At 35.1% G+C, this 27852-nt stretch overlaps 1 pseudogene; it reads left to right on the top strand.

The window, feature by feature from the left end:
- Positions 1-5599: 5599 nt before the first annotated feature.
- Positions 5600-6536, top strand: LOC109680579 (olfactory receptor 4F3/4F16/4F29-like; annotated as a pseudogene).
- The last annotated feature ends 21316 nt before the right edge of the window (positions 6537-27852 follow it).

Below are 27852 nucleotides of genomic sequence, written 5' to 3'. Positions count from 1 at the left end.
TTTATTTACATAATTGAGGTTGACCTAGAGTTTTGTTTTTGCTATTGTGCTACCCTGAAATTCAAGGTCGTATGTGCATATTTAACATAATATAAGACAAGATAATGTTCTCTAGTTCCACCCATGTTGTTACAAGTGACTGAAGATCATTTTGCTACATGAAATGAGCCAGCACAGGAAGAGAAGTGCTGCATGGTCTTACTCATGTAAAAAAAATTGACCTCATAAAAGTTGTGAGGAAGCCAGAAAGAGTAGGTTGGAGAGTGGGATGAAGAAAGGAAGATCAATGAGTACTTGGTTACTGTTAAATAGGAGAGAGATGTTCTTGAGTACTGGATGCTGATGGCGCACAACTGTGATCCTATCTACTTGGAAGACTGAGATCAAAAGGAATATGGTTTTAGGCCAGCCCATACAAAAAAGTTTGCAAGACACCATCTCAATGAAAAAAGTTGGGTGGGAAAGCATCCCAGCAAGGACAGGATCTTAGAATAAGAGGATCAAGATCCTGGCTGGCCAGGACAAAAAGCAAAACTATCTTCAAAATAACCAGAATAAAAAGGGTTGGAGCTGTGGTTCAAGTTACAAAGTGCCTGCCCAGTAAGCAAGAATTCCTGAGTTCAAACCCCAGCACCACCCAAAAAATTGTGTGCTAATGAAACACAGGAAGACTATAGATGATAATCTTCTTTATATTTAAAAAAGCTAAGAAATAAATACTTGAAGAGATAGATATGTTTGCTTTAACTTAAACATTGTATCATATGTAATGTATGAAAACATCACATATTAACCCTAAATAGGAATAATGTTGTGTTTCTATGTATCAGTTAAAATTTTAAATTGAAACCTCATATATTCTTCATGAATATGTTGAATAATATTGTGACATTTCTATAATTGAAGGAGGTTTGTTATAGGGGAAAATATGAAAAAGAAAAATAAGAGAAAGTCCTTAGTTGATAAATGATCACCTTTTAATATCTATGTATTTTAGGATAAAAATATTTGCCTGAGATTATATGACAATAACAAACTTCATTATGTAGTAGTTGTATGACTCTAATATAATGCATACATTGCATGTTATTTTAAACTCACTTTAAATCTTGTTTCCTTGTATATTCTTTTGATGAAATATTTTATGATTATAGCTGAATGTACTATTCTTCACACTTTAAAAATATATTCTGTTTGAGTTGAATATTATTGTGGTCATCATTTAGGGAATGCTAAAAAGGATTTAAAATTTATTAGGACAGTGTTTTAAAGGTGCCCTGTAATTCATCTTTAGTCATCATAAAATAAATATTTAGAGTGCTTCTTGAAAATGACAAAAGGTCCTTTTGCCATAAGAAATTTAAATATCACTTATTTCCCCTAATTAACAGGGAAAGTTCTTGGCTAACCTGGGAAAACCACAATGATCACAGGCAATAATTCTCACACAACCCCAGACCTCTGTAGTGTCATTTGTTCACTTTTTTGTATGATCTGTACCACCTGCCTCACATATTGCTTTTTATGTGCATCTGTATTGATCTCATTTTAGATCCATGAGATCTTGTGAAACCATTTCCATGTGAATCTTTAATGATGCTATTTTCTTAGTTCCTTTGGCAAAACAGGTAGGTGAGAAGGACAGATATAAAATTATAATGAGTGGGTCAGTGAGCCCAGTATTCTGTGCTCTGGGAAATGAGATACGTTTTTCTCAATTCAGTATGATGGAACAGAAGTACAGCAGTTTTTTTGTGTGTGCTAGGGAAGAGGGTGGGACAGGTGTCAGGCACTCTCCATTAGTGTGTGGGCAGTTAAGATTACAGGCAGGAAAATGTGAACATTCTAGCCCTCAAGCAATGAGAATAGAAGTGTTTCTCTCTCTCTCTTATTCTCTTTCTCTCTCTCTCCTGACATTCCACATTCCACATCTTAGCCCTTGTTAATCTCATGGTTAGAGTTCTTTTTTATAATTTCAAACTTCAAGCTGTTAAGCATTGCTGATTGTCACAGCAGGATGACATACATGTTCTCTGAAATCTTTGTCATCAACCTCTAATAGGGGACTTTTCATTTATTCATTCTTTAGTGACTCATCATGTTCCTTAATTTTAGAGAAGAGATTGAGTGTGTTCAAGGTAGTATGGCTGTAGATGTGTCTCTTAGCCTATAATGGGTACCTATAATAAGCTAACCCAACAAGCCCATTTGCAATGTATAAATACATGTAAATTGGTGTTTCAATTTTTTTATGTTTCTTCTCTTTTCCCTTACCATGTCACTTTGTTTGGCATCCCCAAATCTGTCTTCTCCCTCCCTTTATTGTTACACCCATTCCTTCATCTTGATATGTTCTTGTCCTCTCAAGCCCACTATACTTGTCCTTCTGCCTCCAACTGATCTGCCTTTACTTCCTTCCTTTCACATTATCAATGTAGATATTTTCTATAGTTACGTCTTTGATTTTTAATGTTTTTCCTGTATACTCTTACTCACTTTTATGCTTTCAGTTATTATCTTTATATGGATTGCCATACAATTTTATCTTGCCTCTGTATTTCCTTTAACATATCCTATCTTATACTTCCATCTAGATATCTCAGTATTATCCAAAACTGCATTTGCTTAAAATACATATGATCAATTATTTTCCCTATTTGCAAATATTCTATGTTCAAATTCCATATTTCCAAAAATGTACCTACTATTTTCCTGTGTATTATTCTAAAATCTTGATGTCATCATTGATTTCACTTTCCTTCATGTTTCCCCTAACATCAATCATCAATTCCTTTGAGTTTTTCTTTCTCCTTACTTGTACTTTTTGCATCTATGGTCTCATAGCTAAAACTACAGTCTTAATGCATTTTCATAGACTCTCAACTCTGGTTATAATCATCATTCTTATAAACAGACTCTTCTGTGTACAATCCCTTTACAGTCCTTTTGAATAGAACCCCCTCTCTCTACAGACACTTTGGAGAGAACCCCCTCTCTCTACAGTCTCTTTTTTCCACTTGGATCATCACACAGATTGACAATTTCCCTTAATAACTGCCCTCTTTACTCATCTCTTGCCCCTAAACCTTCATTAACACCATAAATTTGTTTTAAAAATTCTTACATATCTTAGAAAAGTTAGGCAAAAATAAATCTCAATCATTTTATTTTCTCTGTTCTCCAAAATAATTTCTGTGCTGTAGACAATCATCTAGTTCATCATTAACCCTATGTACATCAAACTTATCTGTTTCTAAAAATATTTTACCAACTCTTACAATGACTTCTTCAGACCTTATATTTGCAAATTGTAGTACTTACCACCTTTGATGGCTATCAATCAAATGGTATATCACTACACTGCCTTCTCTAATCACTAGTGTTACCTCTTTTTACATTCTGCTAATATTTTTGATGACCTGCTCCACACATCTGATGTGTATTTATTTGCTGGATAAGGATCAGCTTTGTACAACATTTTTCTTCCTTGACATCTGACACATAATCTTAAAATCTACTTTAGATGAATAAAGTAAATCAGTGAGAAGGTAAGAATGGAAGTCACATATGACTAGAATTTGGTCTTGAATAGCCATCTGATTTTCTGATATACATAAATTACCTCTGTTTTCTCCACTTGTGAAATTTGACTTGAGATTAAAATTGAAGAACTCTACTCATAAAGAAAGCAGTTTGGATATGAATAAAAGAAATTAAAAAATGACATCAGTTTAGGGAGAAGTCTGTTTTTCTGAGCATCATGTATTGTATAATTGGCTTTCTTGCTTTGGAAGGCAATGGAAAAGTTTACATGTGGATCTTTAAGGCATCTTGTGTCATTCCTAATGACAGAAAATATCCAATGTTCTAACCAGTTAGAAAAGACATCTTCTTTTCAGGTGAGGCAAAGAATTTCATGGCTTTAGATTGGGAAGCTTATCATTGTGGAAGGGATACAGCCTGGTCTCAGCACCAGTCTTCTTCCTGTATTCCATAGATAGTCTTTAATTAGTGTATATGCCTAGGAGCAAATTGTTTTTTTGGGTAAATATTCTTAAGTTATTAGAAGAAAGTGTAGATATATAAGTCTCACCTAAAACTAGTTCTAGTTTCTAAAACTTTAGAATAGTGAAGGATTGGAGAAATCAAATTTGAGGAATAATAATTTTCTATACATGAAAGTAACTTATGAACATAGTCATACACATGTATAGGTGTGTAAATTGGTAATTTGTATCTATATATCATTATCCATATATTGTGATATATACTGAGTTTCATGCTTACATATGTCATTTATTTATTAGATTTTGCAAGGGAGGCAGGATCTCCATTTTAAACAATGAGATTTTGCAGAGGTCTCTTAACTTTTTTTATGCTCACATAGCACGTGAGTGGTGGAGACTAGATTAGAAAAAAAAACAGTCCTAGCAGGTCTCAACCCCAAGTTATTAAGATTTCTACTACAATATATGAAATCCAATCTGAATCTTTTATTTTTAGGATTGAAGGAAGGTAGATGAAAATTCAGAAATGGTTTCTGGACTTCTGAGCATCAGCATACAGGTATGTGAGGAGTCCACAGCCTTTGGAAATGACTGTAGTGGCCATCAGTAGCCAAAGCTGACTGGACAGAGAGCCCTCTTGGAGTGGTAACAAGTTCAAGGAAAACACACACTGGGGAGGATGTCATTGTCACTTGTCTTTCTCCTGATCAGTGTATGCTTGTCCTCAGTATCTTCATGTGTGTAGACAGATAACTACAGACCTATCCTCATCCTCTTTGGGCTCTTCAGACATGTTGCCTTAGCAGAAACTCTGATGAAATTCCCCCAAAATACATTTAATTTTGTCTGGTGAAGGTCTTGCATGACAGGTGATATACTATCCTTATGAAGTCATTACAAGGTGGGAAGCCATTAGGGCTTCATAATTATGAAAGATTGTGGAGAAGCTGAGGCACCAGATAGCTGTGATCATGAGAAACCATTATGGAGAACAGGTTTTTTTATAGAGTGATAGTCCACATACTTTCCCTGTTCTAAAAGCAGTTGAAGGCTCACATATTTTCATACTCTTTATTCAGTCTTAATGTATGAACTATATCAATTTAGTATGAAATCATGTCTCAGAAACCTCTTATTACAAATGGTGACCCATCTGTTAATAGTGATTTTTTTCATATCTCTGCAATCTGTCAGAGAAATGTGAGTGCCAACAGGAGAGGGAAGGAGATTATGAGAATATGCATGAATGCAACATGGAATATGGTGGCATTGAGTAGCAGTCAGTGGAACAGGTGGCTTAAGTACCTGAGGAATGTCATGGATATTATGAACCTTTTGGTGTTGTCTAATTTGCCAATTTGAGAACAGAACATTATTTTGAGAGTATCTTCTTGCAGCCCACACATTGTAATGATATGCTGATTTTTGTATAACTGAATAAATGGGTAATAGTACACTGATTCTTAATGAAAACATTGCAACTTTATTTTAGCACATATTATCATAATTTTCACAATATTGGCCATAATCACACTTTCCTCCTCATTTTCTTACTTCTCATAAGTTTAGCTGCAGCCTAATCAGCTGTGTCAATGGATGGAGGGAATCACTCAGTGGTGTCTGAGTTTGTGTTTCTGGGACTCACACACTCCTGGGAAATCCAGCTCCTGCTTCTGGTGTTCTCCTCTATGCTCTATGTGGCAAGTGTGACTGGAAACACCCTCATTGTGCTTCCTGTGACCTTTGACCCTCACTTACACTCCCCCATGTACTTCCTGCTGGCTGGTCTCTCCTTCATTGACTTGGGAGCCTGCTCTGTCATCTCCCCCAAGATGATTTGTGATCTTTTCAGAAAGCGCAAAGTGATCTCCTTTGGAGGCTGCATCACTCAGTTCTTCTTCATCCATGTCATAGGTGGTGTGGAGATGGTGTTGCTCATGACCATGGATTTTGACAGGTATGTGGCCATATGTAAGCCTCTGCACTACCTGACCATCATGAGTTCCCAAGTGTGCATTTTATTTCTGGCTGCTGCCTGGAGCCTTGGCATTATTTACTCACTCTTCCAGCTGGCCTTTCTGATTAATTTACCCTTCTGTGGCCCAAATGTACTGCACAGCTTTTACTGTGACCTCCCTCAGCTTCTCAGACTGGCCTGTGCAGACACCTACAAATTACAGTTCATGGTCACTGTTAACAGTGGGTTCATCTGTGTGGGCTCCTTCCTCATACTTCTCATCTCCTATGTCTTCATCCTGTTCACTGTTTGGAAGCATGCTTCGGGTGGCTCATCCAAAGCCCTCTCCACTCTCTCAGCTCACTTCACTGTGGTCATCTTGTTCTTGGGTTCAACTGTTTGTTTATACATGGCCACACTCCAATTCACAGATAGACAAGTTTCTTGCTATTTGTGATGCAGTTCTTACTCCTTTTCTGAATCCAGTCATCTACACATTCAGGAATAAAGAGATGAAGGCAGCAATAAACAGAGTTTGTAAACAGTTAGTGATTTTTAGGAGAATCTCATAAATGCTATAATGAAATCTTCTCATTAACCATAATGCAGCTTTAGAATTTTGACTTGAAATATTGATTAGAATATTATTAGATCTATATTTCACATGTGAATTATTTATTTCTTGTGAAAAAATTTGCGAATTCTGTACATCTCTTTATATTTATCAATTTTAATTTCATTCAGCAATGTTTTGTAGTTTTGATAACCAGATCTTGTATATTTTTACATTTTTTCCTAAGTATTTAATATTTTGGTGCACTGTTAAATGGGCTTTCAGTTTATAATTGCTGATTGAGTGTATATAGAAGTATAATAGATTTTTATTGTCATTGCATTCTGCAAACTTGCAAAACTTGTTTAAAAGTTCTCCCAGTAGATGATGCAGGATTTTATTTACAGATGATCATGTGTCCAATGAATTAAGATGCTTTTAAAATTCTGGTATGGATTCATTTTAGTTGCCTTATTGTACTTGCTGTATCACTGAATAGAAGTGGTTATACTAGACATACTTGACTTGCTCTTGTTCTCATAGGAAAATTATTCTATCTTTGATCAGTAAGTATGAAGGTAACTGTAATTTCTTTATAAGTACTCTTTTTTTCAGTATTGAGAATTGGACCCAGACCTCCAGAGTGGTAAACAACTTTCTGCTACTGAGATAAATCTCTAGCAATTTAAGAAATTTTATTTTAAGACAGAGTCTCTCTAAGCTTCTCAGGCTGAAGCTGACATTTTGATCCTCCCATCTCAGCCTCTTGATTAGCTGGGATTACAGACAAATGTGACATAAGTATTCTTTTATTTATTTTTTATTTTTTCTGCTATTTTTATTTAAAATTTTTTTCTTTCTTCTATTTTATCCTTTTTTATACTTACTTACATGTATATAAATTGTTTGTGCCACCTACCCCTCCTCACCCCACACCCCTCTTCTGCCAATTCTCCAATTTTGTTGAAGAGAAAACATAGTTAATAAGAAAGACATAACATTTTTGCTAGTTTGAGATAAATATAGCTATACAGAGAGGTTCTTAGCATTGCTTCCATGCACTTGTTTATTGAAACCCACATTGGTTCATCTCTGCCAGAGCTCTTCACTACTTCTTAGTCCCTTCCCATAGTGGGAAGTCTGCCAGTTTAAGATTACTTTATTCACTCCTTTACAGTGAGCACATTAACCACATTCAAGTTTTAGATTTCCTTCCCTTTCCCTATTCCTCCTGTGCACGTCTCCCCTTAGTGTGTGACTCATGTGCAATAATATTACTGCATTTGTTTTAGGTCTACAATCTGCATATGAGGGAGAATATGCAATTTTTGGCCTTCTGAGCCTGACTAACTTCTCTTAAGATGATGTTCTCCAGTTCCATGCATTTACTTTTGAATGACAAAATTTCATTCTTCTTTCTGGCTGAGTAAAATTCTATTATGTATAAATACCATATTTTCTTAATCCATTCATTAGTAGTGGGTCATCTTGACTGTTTCCTAACTTGGCTATTGTGAATAGTATAAGCACTCTTTAATAGGTTAAATGACCTTTTTATTCACAGTTTGAGGGGAAATTATTTTTTAATCCAGAGTGAATCCTGGGTTTAAAAATTTCTTTTTGTTTTACTATCAGGATTATGCTGGGGTTTTTTAAAGAATGAGTTGGAAAGTATTTTATCCTGTTACATTTTCTGCCACAATTTTATAGAATAGATACAATTTCTTCCTTAAAAGGAGAAGTCCTAAATATATCCTCCCTCATTATCCTTAAGTAAATTTAGATAAAAGTAATGGAGAAACTTTGATACATACAGAATGTCTCCTGGTAGTGTCTTCTGGGTGCTTGGTTATTTTAATGAATATGAGGGCTTGAATTGGGTAGAATAATGTCATGCTACCATGGTTGAGAGGTGTGTAGGAATGCTTTATGAAAGAGAGAACAGTATCACTGTGGAGCTCTGACTGATAGGATAATGTTTTTGGGAAATGACAAAACAAATACTGAAGAATATTAATAATCAACAACCACATACCCTTTTTACATAAGTAGTATTTTTAGCTGTAAGCATGAAAGCCAGAGCTATTCTTATTTTTGCCAGAGATCCAGAGATGTTAAGTGTCTTTTTTCAAAATGCTGGTGACTGAATCTAGGGACTTGTATATGCAGAGATGTTAGAAGTCTTGCAATGTGAATGACAGGTTAACAAAACAAGTTAATTATCCTGTAGTAATTGTCAACAGTACAGAGAATCATTCTGGACCATCTATAAAAGGGTTACAAGTTTTTCTTTATCAATCAGCTGGTCAAAGATGCTCACAATGAGGTTCTAGGTGCAAATAGCAAGAGAATATACAGAAAAAAAAGTAGGAATAAAATGGGCATACATCAATATAATAAAGGGTACATACAAGAGACCTACAGCCAAAATTTTACTAAATGGGGAAAACTAAAATTATTTTATCTAAAATCAGGATTGAGACAAGGGTATCCACTGTCTCTACTCTGTTAAATGTCATTCTTGAATTATTAGCCAGATCAAAAAGACAAGAGAAGGAATAAAAGGCACCCAAGTAGGAAGGGAAGAAATCAAATTATCCCTGTTTTTTGCAGAAACATGATCTTATATATTGAAAGTCCACCATGAAAAATGGTTAGAATTAATAAATGTATTAAGAATTTTTTTATTATAAAATAAAAAAATTTACAAAACCCAGTAGCATTTATATACAGCAATAATGAGCACCCAAAAAAGAAATCAAGAAATAATCTCAAAAATAAAGACAAATATACTTAACAATAAACTTACCTGAAGATTAGAAAGACTGGTACATTACGAATATAAATAGAGGAGTTGAAAATGGTATAAATAAATGAAAAGACATTCCATGTTCATAGATTGGAATATGAATATTTTAAAATTATCTAGACTACTTAAAGTGATCTATACATTTAATGCAATCCCTATCAAAATTCTATAGGAATAAAAACAATCCTGAAATTCATATGGAACTATATAGCAATTTTGAGAACAATTACAAAGTTAAGGGCATCACCATACATAACTTCAAAGTATATTACAAAGCCCTAGTTATTAAAACAGCATATACTAGCACAAAAGACACATAAAACAAAGGAACTGAATTGAGAACCCAGAAATAAATCAACACATTTAGAGTCAACTAATTTTTAACAAGTGTGCCAAGAATATACATAGTGAAAAAACTAATCTGTTCTAAAAATGGTGTTGGTATAACTGGATATACATATACAAAGAAATGAAATTATATCCTTATATCACACCATATATATAAAGATCATCCTAGGACCTGAAACTCTAAAAATACCAAAACAAAAACAGTAGTAACACTCTCTGACAGTGGGCTTGGCAATTGTTTTTTGTATATGAACCTCAAAGCAAGGCAACAAAACTCAAAAATGAAAACTGAGAATGCATCAAGTTAGAAAGTTGAACAAGAGAGGAAACAATCAATAGAATGAAAAGACAAACTACAAAATGAGAAAAATATTCAAACACAAAACATGTGATAAGAGGTAACATCCAAAATATGTTAGGAACTCAAACTACTGAAAACTTTCAAAGTAAGAATATTACAAATAAATATAAGCAAAAAAGAGGCCAATGAAAAAAAATGCACAAATTAGCTGACTAGATATTTCTCAAAAGAAGAAACACAATGGCCAATGGGTGTATGAAAATATCATCAAAATCACCAATCACCAGGGAAATGCAAATCAAAACCACAATGGAATATCACCTCACAGCTATTTGAATGGATATCATAAAAATGACAAAAGATTCAAATATTTTCAAAGATATGGAGAAAACAGAACCCTTGTAAATTCTATATGGGAAATCAAATTAGTACAACTATTATAGAAATATTATGTAGGTTCCTCAGAAATTTAAAAAGTGAGCTGCCACATGATCTACAATATCACTTCAGGGTATATATCAAAGTTTATGAGATAAGCATACTGAAGTGATAGATATTCCCATATTTATTACAGCACTAATCACTCAAAATACAGTATCACATTAAGTCTCCATCCGTGGATGAATGGACAAGGAAAATGTGAAATGTAGACATTTAGGAAGATGGCGGAGTAGAAACTTTGTCACACTGTAATAAGAGTCAGGGTCATAATGGACAGAGTTCATTCAGAAGAAAGAGAGGAAGAGCACAGAGAACTAAGAAAGAGATATAGGACAGCTGAAAAGTTCAGCAAAACAGAAAGGCAACAGTGTAAATCGGGAAAGAGTTTGCAACCCCAGCCACAGCTCCCTCAGGGGCAGTAGAAGTTGAAGTCTCCATGGCAATGTAAGCTAGGTGGCCTTTGTGACAAACTGGAAGATCTAGTTGTGGAACAAGCTCACACCTCCTGCAAGCCTCTTCAAGTGACTCTTCAAGCATGACAAGTTAGCATTGGCCAAGGTGATCTTTCACTCTCCATAGCTTGGAAAGCTGGGGTGAGGTTCCATGCTTTTTATTAAAAAAAGTTTTTTGTTATGATATGTTCATTATATAGTGTGGGGGAGGATTCAAAATGACAATTCTGATTAAACTTTTATTGTCCAATATTTACATTGCCCCCATTGTATCTCCCCACCAACCCACTCCCCATTCCACTAAAAGCAATTGCAAGGGGTTTCTTAATTCTGCTTCATATAGGTATATGAAGTCTCCTTCTGTCATCTTTCTGCACTGACTAGTACTCCCTCATGCCCTGTACCTATTTTACAGTCCTGTCTTTCATTATTAATATTTAAATTGATGTTCAAAAGGTTGTCTCATTGTATGTCCATTGTGGATATACTTTACTTTGGTCTGTTCAACCCCTTCTATTTTACTTCCTTACCCCTTTACCTCCCACCCCCACACATCCTTATATCCTCTGCCTTCACATCTTGTGTTATGCAATATTATTTATGTTCTATAATTTTCTATACCTTTCCCTACTTACCCAAGTTCCATAGAGTAGTTCCACTGTTATAAACATGTTGTACATCTGAGTTTGTATATGATCATGCTTACTTTTGTATATGTTTATCTTCCATGTATGAGAGAAAGCATGAAGCTTTTATGTTTCTGATAATGGCTTACTTCATTTAACATGATGTCATGAGGTGCCATAATGACAGTAGAGAGAGGGTCTACTGTTTGAGACTGGGAGAACTTAAAACAAGGGGGAACTACAACCCAGGGAGTATTGGGACACTTGGACACAATGTTTGGGAGAGAGACATCCACAGAGGTGGTTACAGAATGCAAGAGATTTTAATCGGGGCAAGCAGAGAAATTTAAGCTGCCAGTTAGCTTGGGGAGCAAAGGCACAGTGGTTGGCAACCACACGTGGCCTGGTGAGAGAACGTTTCAATGCCTGAGGGTCATTTCAGAAACAGAGCAGTGAGCCAAACAGCTGCATATTAGCTGCTGAGGTTTGCAGCCAGTCAGGGGTCTCCCTTGGGGACCAGAAAACACCAAACAACTCAGGGAGTATTGGGACACCTGGTAACAATGTCTGGGAAGGAGACAGGCATAAGAGAGGTTTGTGGAGAATGAGTGGGTCTAACATGGACCCACAAAGTTGTTTGAGCAGTCAGGAGCTCAGACAGTGAAGGATTTGGTGATCAGTGTGGTCAGTGTGCCCACCCTTCCTGGTTAGAGGAAGTCCCAATGCCTGAGGATCATTGTGGAAGTAGACAACTAGGCCCACAGCAGGTGGAGTGCAATGGCTCCAAGAATTGCCTGTCAGCTACAGGCATTTGCTGTAAGCAGGGTTTGAGACCTAACTACTCTGGGAACTTGAAAACCAAGGAACAACTGTGGCTCAGAGAGTTTTGGGACACCCTGACACAAGGTCAAGGATGTATATAGCCATGTGAGAGGGCCATGGAGAGGAAGAGAATTGGATGTGGATTCACTGATTACAAAGCTTGGAGTTCAGACATTGAAGGGCATGAGGATTGGTGACTCTGCCTTCTCCAGGGAGGGCAAGACTCATTTCCTGAAGTTCAGTGTAGAAACATCACCAAGCCTATTTTGGACAGAGAATCCAACTCAGTTTCCAGGGACCATCTACTAAGTGGGAGATTGTGCCAGGTGGGACTGAGAGCTTTGAGGACAGGATTCTGAGATAAGGTGATGTCCCCTGCCTCCTCCCTTCCATGGGGTGACAAACTTGTGGAAGGGGTCTGAAAAAATCAAGACTTCCAGAGCATATGAGTCTCTCAGTTATTCCTCACCATTGTAGACCTCAGTGCTCTGTTTGTTCCCCCCACTGTAAGATGTGTTCAGGGGACATCCTTAGGGTTACATGTGTGTTTCCTCTGGGAACACATAAAGGGGCCTGTTTAGCAAGTGGAATCCTACCTGGCCCTTAGGCTCAAATCTTTGTGTTGCCAGCAGTGGTTTCCAGTACACAAAGAATGAAAGGAGAAAATGTACAAAAACTTGAGTGAATTTAAAGAGATTACAGATAAACAGATGAACTAAATAAGGAAGACCATACAATGTATGAAAGAGGAACCCAATAAAGAGATCCCTGAAAATAATAAACCTAAAATTCTGAAAATGGAAAGCTCAATAAGTCAAATAAAAGCCTCAGGAGAAATGTCTCCAGTAGATTGGAACAAATTAAAGACAGATATCATGGCAGGAAGATGAGGTAGATACATTGGAGCAGTAAGATAAGAAAGAGAAAAAACACTAGGAATGGAACATGCAAGACCACTGAGATATTCCTAAAATACCAAACCTTGAAATCATGGGCATAAAGAAAAAGAGAAGAGGTGAAAGCTAAAAGGTTAGAAAATATGTTCAATAATGTAATAGAAGAAATTTTCCTAAATCTTGAGTAAGAGAAGCCATATAGTTACAGGAGGCTATTGGGATGCCTTGAAAACAGCCTATTATAGCTAAAACATTAAATCTGTAGAACAAGGAAAAAAATAATATTGAAAGCTGCAAGAGAGAAATAAAAAGCCACATATAACAGCAAACCTATCAGAATAACAGAAGATTTAGCAACCAAAACTAAAAGAAAGGAGAGCATGGAATGATGATGCATTTTCAAGTCTTGAAAGAAAATAACTGAAACCAAGATGACTGTATCATGCAAAGATATACTTATAGTTGAAGAAAGAACAAAAACCTTCCATGATAAATAAAAATTAAAGGAATTCATGGCCACTAAGCCAGCAGTGCATAAGATACTTAAAGGAATCCTACACACAGAAGAGGAAGATAAATGCAACCAGGAAAATATGAATAAGTTTCTCTAGATGAGTTGAAAACAAATGAGGATAAAAAAATCCACAAATATTATAAAAACAACAAAATGACATTATAAAATTATGACATATCTAACAAAAATACTGTAAATATTAATGATCTAAATTAATCAAAATGCAAAGACTAAAAGACACGGGTTATAAACAAGACCCAGCTATTTGTTGCCTACAGGAAATACACTTAACTAACAAAGAAAAAAACAGGTTCAAAGTGAATGGATAGAAAAAGGTTTTCTAAGCAAATGGAGCACTAAAGCAAGCAGAAGAAGCCATACTCACATCTGACAAAGCAGACTTCAAAACAAAATTAGGCAGAAGAGAAAAGGTCACTTCATGTTGATAAAGGGAAAAATCCATCAAGAGGAGATAAAAGTTATAAATATTTATGCACCAAATGCCAGTGCATGCAACTTCATCAAAGAAATACTACTAAACATAAAAGCACAAATAAAGTACAACACAATAATAGTGAGTGAATTCAATACCTCAAATATTTACATAGATAAAATAGATGTAGCAGGCATCTATAGAATATTTCACTCCACAGCTGCTGAATATACATTCTTCTCAGAAGCCTATGAAACTTTCTCCATAACAGGTAATATTTTAACACATAAAGCAATTCTTAACAAATACAAGAAAGTAGAAATAACCTCCTGTATTTTATCCAACAACAATGGAATAATACTAGAAATCAACAGCAAATTAAATCACAGAAAATATTTAAATAAATGGAGAATAAACAATACATAGCTGAATAACCAGCATCAAAGATAAGACAGCAAATCAAAAAAATTCTAGACTCAAGTGATAGCAAAAACTACTTATTAGAACATTCAGGACACAGCAAAGGCATTGCTCAGAGGAAATTTCATACTTATGAGTGTGCATTTTAAGAAATCAGAGACCTCAAATAAATACCTTCTAGGTAGAAAGAAATAATAAAGATAAAAGCAGAAAATAGTGAAATGGAGAATAAAAATACAAAGAATCTTTGAAAAACATTAACAAACCATTACCCACACTAATGGAAAGAAGGAAGAAGATCCAAATTAACAAATTAGAGATGAAAAAGTTGGTATGACAACAAATAGTGAAATTTAGATGAATAGTTTAAAAAACATATTCTAATAATCTGGAAAATTTAGAAGAAATGGGTACACTTCTAGACTCATGTGATCTGTCTAATTTGAGCCAAAAGGATGTCAAACACTTAAACATGTCTACACTGAACAATAAAATAGAAGCAGTAATAAAACATCTCCAAAGAAAGAAGAGCCCAAGACCAGATGGATTAACTGCTGAATTCTACCAGACCTTGAGGGAACAACAGTGATCTTTGAACTATTCCATAAAATAGAAAAGGAAGGAATTCTACCAAATTCATTCTATGAGGACTACTACCTAAACTGTATAAAAACCCAAACAGAAAAGAAAATTACATGCAATTTCCTTGATGACCTTCAATGCAAAAATTCTCCATAAAATACTTGCAAATTCCATTCCCATGAATGAAAACAACATCAGAGTCAAACTGTTTTCATTCCACAGATAAAAAAATGGTTCAATAAATATAATATAACACATAAACAGAATAAAAGATCAAAAAAATCACATGATCATCACAATAGATGCAGAAAAAAGCTTTTGACAAAATTCAACAGGCTTTTATTATCAAGCCCTGAACATAGTAGGAATAGAAGGAATGTACTTCACTATAACATGGGTGTATATGATAAACCAATTTCTGAAACATTTCCTCTACAATCAAGAGCAAGACAAGAGTGTCCACTCTTTCCACTCTTACCAAATATAGTGCTGGAATGCCTAACCAGAGCAATGACACAAGAAAAAGAAACAAAACTGATTCAAATGGTACACTAAAGACCACACCAAAAATCTCTTACATGTGACAAATGGTTTTGGGAAAGTGGTAGGATGCAAAATCAACATAAAAAAAAGCAATATATCTTTTATGCACTGATAAGAACAAGATAGAACAAACAGTAAAGAAATCACATTCACAATAGCATCATAATATAAAATGCAGAGAAATAAATTTGACTAAGGCTGTAAACAAACTCTACAATGAAAAATACAAATCACCCAAGGAAGAAATTATAGAATACATAAGGATATAAAAAGTCCTTCAATGTTCATGGATTGGAGGAGTTAATAATATGAAAATGATTATATTACAAAAACCAATCCACATATTAAATGCAGTCCCCATCAAAATTCCAATGTCATTCTTCACAGAAAAAGAATAGCAGTCCAAAACTTAATAAGAGAGCATATTAGGCCCTAAATAGCAAAGTAATCCTGAGCAAAAAGAGCAATGTTGGTAGTACCTGACTTCAATTTATGCTAGAGTCATGCTAACCAAAGCAGCAAGGCGCTGGCACAAAAATAGACACAAACACCCATGGAGAATAGAAATAAACACACACCATCAGCCATCTGATTTTTGACAAAGGAGTCAAAGCATATGCTGCAGAAAAGACTGTCTCTTCAACAAGTGGTGTTGGGAAAATCGAATATCCACATGTGGAAGACTGATACGAGATCCCTATCTCTCACCCTGTGCAAATATAAATTGAAAATGGATCAGAGATTTAATTGTAAGGTCTAAAGTGTTGAATCTACTACAGGAAAACACTTAAAGACATAGGCCAGGGCAATTACTTTCTATCTATAACCCCAATTGCTCAGGGTGTAAGTGCAAGAATTGATAAATGGGATTGCATCAAATTAAGAAGCTTTTGCACATCAAAGCAAACAATTTCCAGAATCAAAAGACAACCTGAAAAATGGGAGAAAATCCTTTCAAGTTATTCATTGGACAAAATGTTAATACCAGAATATATAAAGAGCTAAAAATTATACAATAATAGAAGAAATAATCCAATTAACAAATGGAAAAACAAATTGAACATTCTTGGAAGTATAGATGGCTAATAAATACATGAAGAAATGTTCAATATCTTTAGCCATAAGGAAAATGCAAATCAAAATGAAACTGAGATTTCACATCACCACACAGTGAGTATAGTTTCATCACGAAAACAAATATTGGTGAGGATCTAGGGGGAAAGGAGCCTTTATACACTGCTGGTGGGAATGCAAATTAATCCACCTACTGCAGAAACCATTACACAGGTTCCTCAAGAAACTAATAATAGAACTCTCACGTGATCCTGCTCCACTTTTATTGAGCATCTATCCATAGGAATGTAAATCACCATACAAGAGTTTTTAGCAACACTATTTCAAAGATATGAAAAAACATAAGGTGCCCAATAACTGAAGATTGCATAAAGGAAATGTGGCTCATATAGACAATGGAGGATTATTCAGCTCTAAAGAGTGAAATATGTTATGTGCTGGTAAACGGATGGTACTGGAGATCATTATCTTAAATGAGATATACTGAATTTAGAAATGCAAATATCTTATTATGGTTTGATGTTAGAAAATCAATCAATAAAATTAGACATTAATTTAATAGAAGGAAAAAATCTATATTATTATCTCAGTAGTTGCAGAAAAAACATTTTTAACATTTAACACTGCTTCTGATAGTAATTCAGAAAAGCTAGGAATAGAAAAGAATTAATCTCAATATAATAATATATATATATACACACACACAAAAATGGCAGTCAACTTTATAATTAATCATGCACAATGGAAAATCATTCACTTCTAAATAATAACAATAGTAATATAATTTACAGAAACATGGATGGAATGGCAGACATATTGTTAAGTGAAAAAAGTGGTATAAAAATACAAATACTGCATGTCCTTACTCATTTGTGGAGTAACTCATTTGTGGACACGAAAGGTAGGGAGGAGAGATGAAGAGGTTAGATGACAGGTATAAAAACACAGGAGATCCAAGATGGTGGAGAGCTGAGGAAAGCAGAAAGCCCGGGCTCCACAATTTCAGTAATCTGTTGCTTACAAGAAACTCACATAATTGACACAAACAAACACTGTTATGAGGTGATAGGCTGGAAGATTTACCAAGCTAACTGTTCCCAACACAGGCTGGAGTAGCAATACTTAGTAAAGTGAATTTCACACCTAATTTAGTCAGAGAAACAAAGAAGGTCACTTCATACTAATAAAAGGATAAGTACAATAAGAATAAATAACAATTATCAACTTACATGCACCCAATGTTGGTGTATCTACCTTCATTAACATACACTAATGCAATTAAAAATACAGATAGACCCCAACACAGTGGTACTGGGAGACTTTAATACTCCTCTATCAACAATAGATTGGTCATTCAGACAAAAAATCAACAAAGAAATTCTAGAATTGAATCCACAGATTGAATTCTAGAATTGAAACCACAGATTAAATGGAAATGACAGATGTCTACAGAGTATCCCATCCTGAAACTGCACAATATGCATTCTTCTCAGCAGCCCATGAACTTTCTCCAAAATAGACCATATCTTAGGTCACAAAACAACTGTCAACAAGTATAAAATAATTGAAATAACCCCTGCATACTGTTTGTACATAATGAAATAAAAGTAGAATTCAACAACAAAAGAAACAGCAGAAAATACTCAAACAAGTGGGGGCTGAGGAATAGATTGCTCAATGATCAGTGGGTCATAGAAGAAATAAGGGTGGAAATAAAATAGTTTCTGGAATCTAATGCAAAGGAAAATATAACCAATCAGAACCTATGGGACCCAGCAAAGGCAGTCTAAGAGAAATGTTTATAGCCATGAGTGCATATACTAAAAACACAGAAAGATATCCCAAAAAGCAAAAAATAATGATCTAATGATGCATCACAAACTTCCAGAAAAGCAGGAACAAGCTAAATCCAAAACAAGCAGAATGAGAGAAATAATAAAAAGAAAGGTGAAATCAACCCAATAGAGACCAAAACAACCATACAAAGTATCATTGAAACAAATTACTGGTTCTTTGAAAAAATTAAAAAGAATGACAAACCCTGGCAAATCTGACTAAAATGAGGAAGGAAAAGAAACAAATTAGTCAATTAAGAAATGAAAAAGGGGAGATAACAACAAATTCCAAGAAAATCCAGGGAATCAATAGAGAATACTTTGAAAACATATATTCAAATAAATTGGAAAATCTAGAAGAAATGAACAAATTTCTAGATAAATATGACCATCCAAAACTCAACCAAGAGAATATTAATTACCTAAACAGGTCTATAACATACAATAAAATTGAATCACTAATAAAGAGTATCCAAAAAAAGAAAAGTCCAGAACCTGACAGATTCTCTGCTGAATTTTACTAGACCTTTAAAGAAGACCCAATAACAACACTACCTCACATTTTCCATGAAATAGAAAGGGAAGGAACACTGCCAAACTCATTCTATGAAGCCAGAATTACACTCATCCCGAAACTGAATAAGGACACAACAACAACAAAAAAGAGAAATACAGGCCAATCTCCTTAATGAGTGTAGATGCAAAAATCCTCAACCAAATAATGGCAAACCAAATCAGTGGCATATCAAAATGATCATAAACATAAACAAGTCAGCAGTGCCCCAGAGATGCAGGGATATTCAACATACAAAAATTATTAAACATACTACAGCATATTAAGAGAAGTAAAGATACAAAATCAAGTTATAAAAATCATTAGCTTTTTCATACACTAATAATGAACAAAATGAGAAAGAATGTATGAAAACAATTCCATTTACTATAGCCTCAAAAAAATCAAATACCTAGGAGTAATCTTAATAAAGGATGTGAATGACCTCTACAAGGAAAACTATAAACCCCTGAAGAAAGATTGAGGAAGACTACAGAAGATGGAAAGACATCCTATGCTCATGGATTGGTAGAATCAACATAGTAAAAATGGCTATATTACCAAAAGCAATCTACATGTGTAATGCAATTCCCATCAAAATCCCAATGACTTTCATCACAGAGACTGAAAAATCTACCCTAAAGTTCATTTGGAAACACAAGAGACCACGAATAGCTAAGGCAATACTCAGCAAAAAGAGCAACGCTGGAGGTATCACAATACCTGACTTCAAACTATATTACAAAGCAATAGTAATAAAAATGGCATGGTACTGGCACAAAAACAGACATGAAGACCAGCAAAAGAGAATAGAGGACTCAGATATGAATCCACAAAACTATATCCCACTTATTTTTGACAAAGGTGCTAAAAATAAACGATGGAGAAAAGACAGCCTCTTCAACAAAAGTCATTGGGAAAACTGGTTAGCAGTCTGTTAAAAACTGAAATTAGATCCAAGTTTCTCACCGTGTACTAGTATTAATTCAAAATGTATCAAAGACCTTAACATCAGATCCCAAACCCTAAAGTTGGTATAAGAAAGAGTAGGAAACACTTTGGAAGAAATAGGTATAGGCAAGGACTTCCTCAGTACAACCCCAGCAGCTCAGCAACTGAGAGAAAGGATGGACAAATGGGACTTCATAAAACTAAAAAGCTTCTGCTCAACAAAAGAAACAGTCTCTAAACTGAAGAGACCACCCACAGAGTGGGAGAAATATTTGCCACCTACACATCAGACAAAGGACTGATAACCAGAATATATAGGGAACTCAAAAAACTAAACTCTCCCCAAATTAATGAACCAATAAAGAAATGTGCAAGTGAACTAAACAGAACTTTCTCAAAAGAGGAAATTCAAAAGGCAAAAAAAGAAAAGCCACATGAAAAAATGCTCACCATCTACACATAAGGAAATGCAAATCAAAACCACACTAAGATTCCATCACAGGTGGTGGCACCACCAACAGGTGTTGGCAAGGATGTGGGGCAAAAGGAACCCTCTTACACTGCTGGTGGGAATGCAAACTAGTACAACTCTGTAAAAAAATTTGGAGGCTTCTTAAAAATCTAAACATAGATCTGCCATATGATCCAGCAATTCCACTCCTGGGGATATACCCAAAGGAATGTGACACAGGTTACTTCAGAGGTACTTGCACACCCATGTTTATTGCAGCACTATTCACAATATCCAAGTTATGGAAACAACCAAGATACCCCACTACTGATGAATGGATTAAGAAAATGTGGTATTCATATACAATGGAATTCTACTCATCCATGAAGAAGAATGAAATCTTATCATTCACAAGTAAATGGATGGAACTGGAGCACATCATCCTGAGTGAGGTTAGCCAGGCTCGGAAGATTAAAAATCATATGTTCTCCCTTATATGTGGACTTTAGGTCAAGGGTAAACAGAACAAGGAGATTGGACTTTGATCACATGATAAGGCGAGAGCACACAAGGTTGGTATGAGGATAGATAAGAAACCCCAAAAAACAATGATAGCATTTGATATCCTCAATGCAAAGGAACAAATGCAGAAACTTTAAAGCAACAGAGGCCAATAGGAGAAGGGGACCAGGAACTAGAGAAAAGGTTAGTTCAAAAAGAATTAATTTAGAATGTAGAACATATATACATGAAAGCAATGCGAGGAATCTCCCTGTATAGCTCTCCTCATCTCAACTAGCAAAAACCCTTTGTCCTTATTATTATTGCTTATATTCTCTCTTCAACAAAATTAGAGATAAGGGCAGAACAGTCTCTGCCTGGAACCATGGGGGTGGAGGAAAGACAGAAGGGTAGGGGGAAAGGGAAGTGGCAGGGGAAAGGGGGGAGAGAAGATCCAAACATTGCATACACATGAATAAAAGACATATTTTTTAAAAAGAGAGAGAATGATGCAAAGACAAAACACACTTGACCAACTCAATAGATGCAGAAAAATCCTTCATTAAAATTCAACATTCTTTCATAATAAAAGTTCTGAGGAAACTAGGAAAAGAAGGATTGTACCTCAAGATAATAAAGTCTATATATGACAATCTTATGGCCAACATCATACTAAAAGGGAAAAACTGAAACCATTTCCCCTTAAGTCAGGAATGAGACAATGGTGTCCAGTCTCTCCATTTCTATCCACCATAGTCTTGGAATTCCTAGCCAGAGCAATAAAACAGGAAGAAGAACTAAAAGGCATAGAAATTGAAGATGTCAAATTATTCCTATTCATAAAGGACATGATCTTATACCTAAAAGTCCCGAAAAACTCTACCAAAAACCTCCTAGACATCATGAGCACCTTCAGCAAAGTATTAGGATACAAAATCAATTTACAAAAATCAATAGCCTTTCTATATACCAACAATGGACAGACTGAGAAAGAAGAGAGGAAAACAATTCCATTTACAATACCTTAAAAAATACCTAGAAATAAACTTAGCTAAGGAAGTGAAAGACCTCTACAGTGAAAGCTGTAAACAATTGATGAAAGAAATCGAAGACTACAGAAGAGGGAAAGATCTCCCATGCTCATGGATTGGCAGAATCAATATAATGAAAATGGCTATATTGCCAAAGTCAATCTACATGTTCCATGGTATTCCCATCAATGTCCCAACGATATTCATTATAGAGATAGAAAAATCAACCCGGAAGTTCATTTGGAAGCACAAAAGACCATGGACAGTCAACACTGAGTAAAAAGAGCAATGCTGGAGGCATCACAATACCAAACTTCAAACTACACTACAGAGCCATAGCAATAAAAACAGCATGGTACTGCCACAAAAACAGACATGAAGACCAGTGGAACAGATTAGAGGACCCAGATATGAATCCACACAGCTCCACCTACCTTATTTTTGACAAAGGCACTAAAAACATTCAATGGAGAAAAAACAGCTTCTTCAACAAATATTGGGGAACAGAATATCTGCATGCAAAAAACTAAAACTAGACCCATTTCTTTCACCCTGTACAAGTATCAACTCAAAGTGGATTCAGGATCTTAATATAAGACCTGAAATTTTGAAGCTAGAGCAGGAAAGAGCAGGGAATATACTGCAATTAATAGGCATGGGCAATGACCCTCAATAGAACTTGAATGGTTCAGCAGCTAAGAGAAAGGATGGACAAAATTCAAATGTAACTACAAAAATTAAAAAACTTTTGCACAACAAAAGAAATGTTTTCTAAATTGAAGAGGCTGCCCATAGAATGGGAGAAAATCTTTTCCTGCTATACATCAGACAAGGGACTGATAATCAGAACATACATTGTGCTCAAAAATTAAAACCCCAAACAATCAATGACTCAATGAAGAAATGGACAAATAAACTGCATAGAGCCTTTTCGAAAGAAGAAGTACAAATTGCTGAAAACTTACGAAAAATGCTCAACATCTTTAGCCATAAAGGAAATGCAAATCAACACCACGTTACGATTCCACCTCACTCCTGTTAGAATAGCCACCATCAAGAGCACAAAAAATAATGAATATTGGTGAGAATACATGGAAAAAGGAACACTCATTCACTGCTGGTGGGATGCAGATTAGTACAATCACTAGGAAAACAGTATGGAGGCTCCTCACAAAACTAAAAGTAGAATTGCCATATGATCCAGTAATATCTCTCCTTGGGATACACCCAAAGGAATGTAAGTCAGGTTATAATAAAGGCACCTGCACACCCATGTGTATTACAGCACTATTCCCAATAGCTAAGCTATGGAAACAGTGATGATGCCCCCAACTGAAGAATGGATTAAGAAAATGTGCTATTTACATACAATGGAATTTTATGTAGCAACAAAGAAGAATGAAATGTTGTCATTTTCAGGGAAGTGAAGAACATAATCTTCAGTAAATGTAGCCAGGCTCAGAAGGCCAAAAGCTGCATGTTTTCCCTCATATGTGGAATATAGACCTAATACAAATACAGCAATATTATGAAAACTATGTCACATGAAGTTGAGGTCACATATGAGAGGGGTTAGGGTAAATGAAAGAATGTAAGAAGATGAATATGGTTGATAAACTGTCTATACAAGAATGAATAAAGAATTCTTAATCTGCTGAAACTACCATAACAAAGTGACTAGGGCAGAATGAAGAAATATGGGAGATGAATTAATTGGGGTTTTCACACATATACATGGAAATATCACAAGGATACTCCCGGGTGTCATTTTTTTCGTTTTTCCTCTTCTTTTTTTCTTTTACAAAATTGAAGAATATCACAGTGGAACAGGTCCTGCCTGGTGTGTGTGTGGGTTTGGTAGCACTGGCAGGGGAGAGATGGCAGGTTAAGGGGATAGGAGGGTGATATGCTACAAAAAATGTGTACACATGTATGTAAATGCAAAAATGATAGCTGTTAATACTAGTCCAGGAATTGGAGGAGGGAGGGATAAAGGAGAGCAGTGGACGTGGTAAATCCAAGTATGATATACTAGATGCATTGTAAGAACTTTAGTAAATGTTACAATGTACCACCACCAAGCACAATATAAAAACAATGCTAGATAGGACTAGTTTTAGTGTTCTACATCACAGTAGGGTAAAAAAAATCTGAAATTTATTATTATTCAGTTTTGTTATTGTTGTGCCAGGGGTACATTGCAACATTTACAAACCTCTTACAATATATTATAATTGAATTCACCCCTCCATCTTTCTCTTTTATCCCCTCCCCCATTCCTGGAATGCATAATTAATTTTTATTGTAATGTTTTATTTTTATTTTTTGCAGTAGTGTGGTTTGAACTCAAGGCCTCACGTTTGCTAGGTGTGTGCTTTACCACTTGAACCATTCCTCCAGCACTTATTGTAGCATTTCCATATATGTTTACAATGTACCTTGGTTAGGTTATTCTTACCCATCATTCTTCCTCATCCCCCTACCTGCTACTTAAAATGGTTTTGACATGTTTCAATGTTCTTTCAATTTTTAAAATTGTAACTATAAGAGTCTGAGGTCTCCCAATACATGGAAATGATATCTGTATGAGGAGATGGAAATCCCAGTTGTTCTAACTTGACTATGGTGCAATGTATGCACGTTAAAATCCTTGTATTATACTTCAAAAAATGCACAAATATTATGTATCAATTGACAAAGACAAAACACCATCTTTATTAGAATATGACAGGGTCTCCTTCTTTGTATTTTAAACTGCATTTTATCAAAGTTCTCTTTTTAGATCCTTTCCCACCGGCTCTTGTTACCAATGTTCTTCTATTCTCCAGGCAGTGATACCAAGCAGCAGATAACCCTCAGACATCCTTGCCCTGTGGCATTTACTCATGTTTCTTCTTTTGTTTGGAAAAACTCACACATTTCATCATTTGGTTAATTTTTCCTCAATTTCAGTGTTCCACTCAGTTCATCATTTCCATTGAAAGACTTCCCTGAAACCCCTCCTTCTGAACAGATATTATTATTTATTTCTCTAGTTTTTCATTTATTAAATTTTATTAGATTGACCTCTTTACATGTCTAATCTCCCACAGGGTAGTAAGCTTCTTGAGAGCAGAGTGCCCTTGTTTATCTTTGTATCTTCAGTGCTGTATGGAGTTTCTGTTTTCCTGTAGACACTCATTACATATTTCTTGAATTAAACTGTGTTTTGGGGACTGACTTGAGACTACAGTATTATGATGTAAATACCACAGATTGATATGCCCAGATTCCTGATCTCTTTATTTTTATTTGATACAGATGATCTAAGAATTCTGTGTTAATTACATAACTGTGCATTTATCCTGTATGTCAACAAGCTCCAGAAATTTCCTTTGCACACTTATCTCCATCTGTCTTCACTCCACACACACAGGAAGGAAACATGAACAACTCTGGTCAAGTTTCCAGATTAGATTTCCTGCTTTTAAATGTAAATTCCACCAGTTGTAGGATTTGGTTAAAGATTAAGTAGGAAATACACTGTTGACATGGATAGTAAACATTAGATATTTGCTGTGTCTTAATTTGTATTTACTTAGTCTTAATATATGGGGTTTTTATGGATCATTACAGGTTTTTCAGGATTTAACATTTTCCTTCAAAGCTGCTATTATAGAAAATTAACCTTTGAAAGTTTCTGCTCAAATTAAAACTAACACTTATAAAATCTTTATTGGTACAGTCATTTGTGCTTATACTTTACATTATTGCTAATTAAAATTTTGATGGGCAAACAGGTCACAAGAGTTATTCCCCTATAGATTTTTGCAATTTCTATTTTATCTATCCTGTTTTGTTTCCCCATTTGCCACAATGTTAATAAATAGAGAGACAAGCAAAGCAACATTTTGCTCTGTCAACTTTAATTAAGGGCCTGTGAGAAGACTATGGGTATTCTTAATGTAGAATTTGAAATGCAGAGTTATATTTAAAAGTGTAACATTTTTCATTCTTCCTGTTATTTTATATAATTATAATTTGCTTGTTATTTCCCTTCATGACCAAAAATATTCTTAGTAGAAAAATAAATGGTAAGTAGCAGAGAGAGCTGCCAACCCCAAGTGACCCATTAACTGCTTTCCCCTTAGTTACCTTGGGAAAACCAACACAGTTCTAGAAGGCAATTCCCATAACAGACTGATTTCTGGCTGAAATACCTGGTCTCTGAAGTTCACCTTGGTCACTACCCAAGCAAAATTAGTGCTGTTAATTAACTGCTTCACTATGGCACTATTCTGTGTGACTCTTTACACAGGGGGCTTTATGCAGCAGACAGAAATTTTCTGAGCTGTTCTCACCCCTGGAGATGCAGTTACCTAAACCCTGTAGTTGAAGAACCAACTTTCTCCTATTCGTTGTGTTTGTGATAACAACGAGAGCACTGATTACCTTGCAATGTTAATTGGATGTTGGGCTCCAGACAAGGGCGTTATAGGCTGGAGGCTTTGTGCTGCTGCCTTTTCACTAAGATTTGATCTGTATTTTATTTATTTAAGTTGCAAAATAAAACACAATACAGAACATAGCAGAAAACAATCATTTTTATAAAGTCAGCACCCTTGTAATCAGTACCCAAGTTGATATAGAATTTGTGAGCCATCCTCCATATCATCTCCTTGTCTCTTTTCAATCCCAACCATCCTTTTCCTTAGAAGTAACTATGATCCTGATTGCTACATAAAGACTTCCTTGAATTTTTGCAGCATTATCTTTCAACTGTGCATTCCAAAATACTACAACTCAGTCTTGCTTATTTTTTTTATTTGACACATTTTTAGAACTTCTTTGAACATACAAAGTTCCTTTCATTGATTTTTTTAATGGTTGGATAATATTCCATTGTTTATAGATACACCACATTTTGCTGAGCCATTATTCTGTTGATAGACATTTAAAGATTTAAGATTGGAATGAAGAGAATGAGAAATATAATATTATAAAATAATATTAGAAAACAGAGAAAATGGAGAGAGAAAAGTACATAGAAGGGATGAATAAGATAGTATGAGATAGAGAAAAAATAAAAAGGAAAAAAGAATCCAATCATCACCAAAAAGTAAAAATCAAGAGAAAATTAAAAGGGGAGAGAAAGAAGAAGGAACAAGTGACAGGGAAAACTGTTCTAACTGAAGGAAGAAAGAGAACAAAATGGGGGAAGTAGAAAGGAGAGGAAAGAAGAGGGGAGGATCAAACATTAAATTTCAAAATCCAGGTGTGGTGGGTCTTGCCTCCAACTCCAGCACTCAGGATACTGAGGCAAGTCTGGGCTCCATGGTGAAAGTCTAACTCAAAAAAGAAAACAGGATGGGACAAAAGTAGGCAAAGAAAAGAAATGAGAGAGAAAAGCCAAATAATAGAAAAAAGAGAAATTACATAAATTTTTTATATTTATACGTAAACATTTAAATCAATATTTCTGATGAAAAAGTCCACAGACCACCAAACACAAAGTACCACACCAAAACTGAGAGAATAAAATTAAACTAAGTTTTTATTTTTGTGGTGCTGGGGTTTAAACTCAGAGCATACACCCCAAGCCACTCCACCAGCCCTTTTTTGTGATGGTTTTTTTTTTAACTGACTTTTGCAAACTATTTGCCTGGATTGGCTTGGAACCATGATCTCCCTGATCTCTGCCTCCTGAGTAACTACAATTATATGCATGAGCCACCAGCACCTGACAATTTCTTTTTAAAAAGGACAGGTTTCT

Source organism: Castor canadensis, chromosome 2 (assembly GCF_047511655.1).
Source record: "Castor canadensis chromosome 2, mCasCan1.hap1v2, whole genome shotgun sequence".
Classification (NCBI taxonomy): domain Eukaryota; kingdom Metazoa; phylum Chordata; class Mammalia; order Rodentia; family Castoridae; genus Castor; species Castor canadensis.
This window is presented reverse-complemented; position numbering and strand designations above follow the sequence as displayed.